Source organism: Cynoglossus semilaevis, chromosome 5, assembly GCF_000523025.1.
Source record: "Cynoglossus semilaevis isolate Cse_v1.0 chromosome 5, Cse_v1.0, whole genome shotgun sequence".
Taxonomy (NCBI): Eukaryota; Metazoa; Chordata; class Actinopteri; order Pleuronectiformes; family Cynoglossidae; genus Cynoglossus; species Cynoglossus semilaevis.
The window spans coordinates 765,891-771,924 of NC_024311.1; the positions used below are offsets into that span (position 1 = coordinate 765,891).

General features: G+C 37.5%; 1 protein-coding gene across 2 annotated transcripts in view; it reads left to right on the plus strand.

Annotated features, from left to right (window-relative positions):
• znf536 (zinc finger protein 536) overlaps nucleotides 1-6,034 on the plus strand; it is a 231,126-nt gene that overhangs the window by 126,318 nt on the left and 98,774 nt on the right. The window lies entirely within an intron of this gene.

The following is a 6,034-nucleotide window of genomic DNA, read 5'->3' on the forward strand; positions in this document are numbered from 1 at the left end:
ACCAACCCCCCAAACCTTCCTGCGGGTGGTGAGTCCACTGAAAGGTATCCTGATTACTTTTTGTCTTAATGGAAAACTAAAAAAAGGTTTAAAAAAAAACAAAAAAAACATTCTTATAAACAGATGTTCAGACATTGAAGAATTGTTCTATTTTTGGAGTGAAATAAAGTAATGACTTCCTTTAATGAGCCCTGCTAATTGACCATAGAGCTTTTTTTTTTTTCTATTTTTTTTTCTCTAAAAGACAAAAAGAAACACAAATCTTAGAACTCCTACATCTAAGAAACAAAGAACAGACATTAGCTTTGCTCAGGTAACACACACACACACAAACACACAGTGTGTCTGTGCCATGGGCTGCACGGCTGGAAGTCGCACACTTAAAAGTGCGTGCGCATGTGCGCCGCTCAGTAAATAGTGCACGAGGGCAGCTTCTTCTCTTAATTAGCTGTGTAACAATTAAAGTCCTCTCTGTTAGGAAATTGAACCTTTAACTGTGTCCCCTGCTTTAATTTCAGCACCTGTCACAACAACACCTCAACGCGGGCACACGCGCGCACACACACACACTTTTATGCACACATCGTTATCCGGCACTTCAGCAGAAAGCTCACAGCATGAGGGGAGCACAGTACATTCCAGATTTTCCTCAGATTCTCCATGTGCTTAGGTACTCCTGATAATCTTTCACACCAATCAGGGAAATGTGGGTAAAATGGGTGAAAAGTAGTAAAAAAAAAAAAAAAAAAGGAAATGGCTTAATGTAAATTGAGACATTTCTTAAAAATCACTAGGCTAAAAGAAACAAACAAACACACAACCAAAAAACACATTCAATAAAAGTGAGAAAAAAAAAAATCAAATGTGAATCAAAAAATGTATTAAAAGAAGAAATACCCTTAAAGAGTAAAGAGGAAAAATTAGGTTAAAAAAATGTAGGTAGTTAGTTATACAGTAAGTGATCTTCCTCTCTGCATATTTCATGGGTATATTTTTCACACTTGGTTTGTATCAGTAACACAGAATTACTATAACTTTATGTACAGAAGGAATCTTTCACAATGAAAGTAGATCATTTGATCACTCCAACTGTTTTTTGGTATTGTTTGATTTAAACTTTTTTCTTTTTTTTTTTTTTTTTGCCCAAAACATAAATTAACTCATACCTGAATGACCGAATTTAGAATGATCTGTCAAGACAAGGATCCTTGGGGTTAAGTCCTTGCACTTCTTAGGTTGCAGAGAAAACATAAACCAGATCAAAGGTTTCTCAATGCCAATGTTTGGCGCAGTGCCATTGCAGGGGGTGGTGCGGAAGGAATGAATGAGTGAAACGTAACGCAGCATATTATCCAATGCTGTCGATATTTAACAACAGATTGGAAAAAAAAAACAAAAAAAAAAAACAGATTGGTTGAAGGCAGTGTAAAATGAATATCTGATCATATTGCATTTTTGCTGTTGCCCGTTCGATCTGCTCGGAGCAGCAGTAGTAGCCCCGTACACAAAATCTCACTGCCGAATGATGAAAGTTTAAGGTGGGTAAAACAGTTACATGCGGGGCATGAATGTTTTCTTATAAACCAAAAGCGAGCCCAGCAGAGAAAGTTTGAGAACCGGCGGACCAGATTGTCAAAAGAACAACGAAAAAAACATTATTATCATTATTGTTGTTTTGAGCATCAGATCTACTGTGTGCCTCTTCACTGATTCAGTCAAAACATGACATCATTAATGTTGGTTAATACTGAGTCTTGATGAAGATGAATCTCTGGCCTTTATGTAAGCTTGTTTCAACCTAAAATCTTTTACCGAGTGCCTGCCCTGACAGTGAAGTTTTTTTCATGATGCAGCCACTGAAAAGTGGCTTGTATAATATGAAATTCTTATCAGGTATCGATTTCTAAAACTGCCTTTTTAATATGCTTCATATTTGTGCTAACAATTACGGGGGAGACGCACACACACACACACACACACCGTCTCACACACACACAAAAGCAAATCCCATATGCATTTATGATGCTCCGCGCTATTGATAAAGACAGAAATGAAGCGAGACATTCAAACGCTGAAAATACTCTTCTATTGTATGACAGATATCACTTATAATTAAGCCGAGGCTGGAGGAGGAATAAGCATTTAAAGAGAAGCAGACTGTGCGTGTGTGGGGGGGTGGGTGGGGAGCGAGGGAGGAAGGAGGGGTACTGTTTGCTGAATATTAAACCAGAGAAGAAACTAAAAAAGATGAAAAAAAAAAAAAAAAGCATGTGCGAAAATTGCTAAAGGAAGTGCGTGTGGCTTTGTTGGTATCGCTGAAGCCAATGAGTTTAAACCGAGGTAGAGTTCTCAATGCGCATGTCAGGAAATGATGGGGGTTACATAGATTCATATAAGGCACAGGTCATGCTAATACAGAGGCTGACGACGATGTACAGTCAGCTGGTTTGGTCTTTAAACTGGATGGAGCGGGATCGCGTCGGCCTCAAACCTTAACTCCGCCAGTGAGATTGAAACTATTTTTTAACTTTGGGTTCATTCGATAAATCGCTTGAGCTTATCTTCCAAAGAGCATCCAGATGTTTGACTGTTTTCTTTGTACGTGTGTGTGTGTATTTTTCCCCAGGTTCTTACATTTACAGGCCTTAACTCCATGATCATGTGTTAACAATTCAAGTGTTTTGGAATTCTGACTAACTTTGTTCTATATTCAAAAATACCATCAATCATTTCCTTTCAAACATTCGGCATACCTAATTTATTAATTCATATGTCTGGTGTTTTGGGGCTTTTATCAGCCATTCTTCATTTTTCCACTTCTTCCTAAACCCACCTGTTGCTACGTTATCATATTTTTACCTCAATTTTAACTCTAGTTTTAATTCCCTGAAAAGAACTCTCAAAGCATCCGTATAGTACCATTTAGACCAGGGGTGTCAAACATAAGGCCCACGGGCAGGCGTCATGGGACACAATAGTCCGAAAATTGAACAGAGGGGCCGGGTCAGGAGCATGTAAAAAAAAAAAAAAAAACATGTAAAAGTCATGCATAAAGGCTAAAAAGCTTAAATGCTTTTAAAATTGTCTACACCATCTATTGGGAAAATGTGGATATTGCAGGGAAAAGGCAGAAGTGTAACGATAATGTAAATAAATTATATAATTTGAGAAAGTTTGGTGGGCTGGATTAAAAAGCTGAACGGGCCACATCCGGCCCCCGGGCCTTAGTTTGCCAATGCCTGCACTAGGGGTTTCAATCCGGCCCGCTTGATGAAGTTTGAAAATTGAAAAATAGACAACACTTCATATTCAGGATATGATTTGAAATTATTTTTCACTGAATATGAAGATTTATCCAGGATACGAACATATTGTTAAGCAAACACAGAGAGGTGACACTCTCTGCTAACTAGTCTTTTTTGGTCTGAGTTTGGGTTTCCTAATCCTATGCCTAGGTTCTGATCCAGTCAGTGTGAACCACAGTTTCAGAGGACATTTGTGTATTTTCCTGTTGTCTGCATAAAGAGGCTGTGATTCACTGTGTGTGTTTGTGTGTGTGAGAGAGACAGAGAGGATGAGGATGTGTGTGTGTGTGTGTTTTAAACTCCTTGTCTCAGCTCGTGTGTGTTGATATGAGCAGAAGGTGGGGTCGGGGGAGTGGGGAAGGGTCTCACATAAGAAATGTCCTTTTTAATCAGGGGAAAAATATAAAATGAGTGTGGAGCAGCACGAGCATATTAATGGGAGTGATTTGCATATGTTCGTCAGCCAGGAAAAGAAACAGCCAGTGTGTGGATTTTTCACTTCATTTCACATTATTCCATTGTCTCTGTGCCTTTGTTATACGTTAAAGATAAAGGCAGGAATCGAATGAAAGAAAAGGGCAGGCCGATATCTCGTCGCCCAAATGAGCAACAGTGCATGGGTCTGGTTTGAATCGTGGATTTCTTTCAGTAAAATAAAATCAGAGCTAAGATTTTTTTTTTTTTTTTTTTTACATCAACTCTAATAAAAGCTGCTGCTATTGATGATGATGCTGATGTTGATGCAATTGCTTCTGCTGATGATGATGACGATAATGAGGGTGATGATGCTGCTGCAGCTGCATGGCTTCACAGCAGTTGTGAAAGTTTGAAAAGTCAGACCCAGGGGCTGATCTGGGATCTGTTAAGGTTCTTTCTTTTTTTTTGGGTTCATTAAGACTCCATCTAAATAATTTTAGGTGGTTCAATATTAGGGTTTTTATTTTTAGTTGAACATTATCATATTTAAATGTGATGTTTTGCGTGATTGTGCGAAGATTAATGACACCATCTGTCATAAATGTGAGTGGGCTGTGAGTCATGTGGTTCCTGTAAGAACAGAGACTGGTCTTTTTAGGGGTGATTTTTTTTTTCTTTTTTTCCTCTTTGATTCACATGTGAACGGGTAAGAATTCAGGAAAAAACTAATAAAAAAGAACAAGGGCTGTGACATTCTTTTAAACAGTGAGTGGAAGCTGCTCACAGTCTCTTCATTCATGTTCTGAAGATAAGAATCTGCCACAGACATAGTGTTGGAGGGAGAGGACAGTGGCGAAATACAGGAGAACAGTCGACTTCTCTGTCTCTAAATGTACCACTGACGGACAAAAAAAAAAAAACAGACAAAATTCAAATGACATTAAGAAAAAAGGTCCTCTTACAATGAGGATTCTTGGCCATACCAGCGATTTAAATTCTCATAATTCTGTGTATTCTAATCCCTTAAAATGACTACACCTAAAATAAAATGTTAAGCTCTAATTTACAAGTAAACTGGTGTTGCAAGGATCGCTGAATCACACACAAAACATCATCAGCAGTGTGTCACATTCTGATGTGAAGACGATCTAGGTTTAAGTTACTGTATCTAATGCGTTATGAAGCTGTGAAGACCTTCAACCAGAAGACCGTAAACCAGAGGAAGAAACTGCACAAATAATGACGTTCAGAGCAGCAAGTAGTAGGCAGTGTACATGCATATTTTTGTTCACTTTTTTTGACACACCTTTTGTACTTCGTATGACAAATCTTATTTGGGAGAAAGGGATAGGTATTTAATGCAGGAATCTGCAGCCTTGGTTGGTTGGGTTTGGAGCCAACAATTGTCTTTGCCTGATTCTGGGACATTAATGTATAATTTAGATCAGCTTTTGCACAGGCATATTACTTTTGGAATATTTGTGGAGACTAAAACCAATGCTAAAATGATGATTTAATGTTTTATTTGACTGTATGATAGCTTTCTGTGCTCTGTCCAGCAATTGTAAACGGTTTAAGCTAACCTTCTGTTACACAATACAGTCTAGCTTTAGCTTTAGGTACTTTGGCTTTAATTTATTAATTTTCTTTGTAAAAACTAGTTTTGTTATAGTTGACAGATTTAAGGTCAGTTGTCTTCAGTTTATTTTTGTGTCTAACAAATGCTTTTTTTTTATTTACCTCTGCTAGGCTACTTTTGTTAACCTGCATTTTATCCATTAGTTGTACCCAAAATATTTGTCATGTTTGGGTTTATTTCTTCTTTCTTTCCCCCCAATTCCCGAACTATTTCTTTGCTTGTCCAGCTTGTACTTGTACAAATGCAAAGGTAACCTTTTAAGTTACCCTCTGTGTGAGAGCAATTCATATTAAACATTGAATTCTTCTACAACGTGGCATTTTCTAACCCTGCTGTAGAGTTACACACGAAACTCAAACTTGTTCTTTGGGGTTTCTCCTTCTTTCTTCATAAAATAAATGAAACCACAGGGAGGAAACAACACTGGGGTTGGATAATTATTAAGAATAAAATATACTAACTAGAACTAAAACCACCATCATTTTCAAGAATAAGGCCAGCAAGTCACCAGAGGAATTAAAATATATTCAGTCAGAATGTAAATTTGTTTTACGCTAATGGGTCCCTGATGTGAGTAAATTTGTGGTCTTAATACACAGCACAAAAATAAACCTAAATTTTTATAGTTTTTTTTTTCTTCCTTTATAGGTTAAAATCCTATTTCATCTCACAG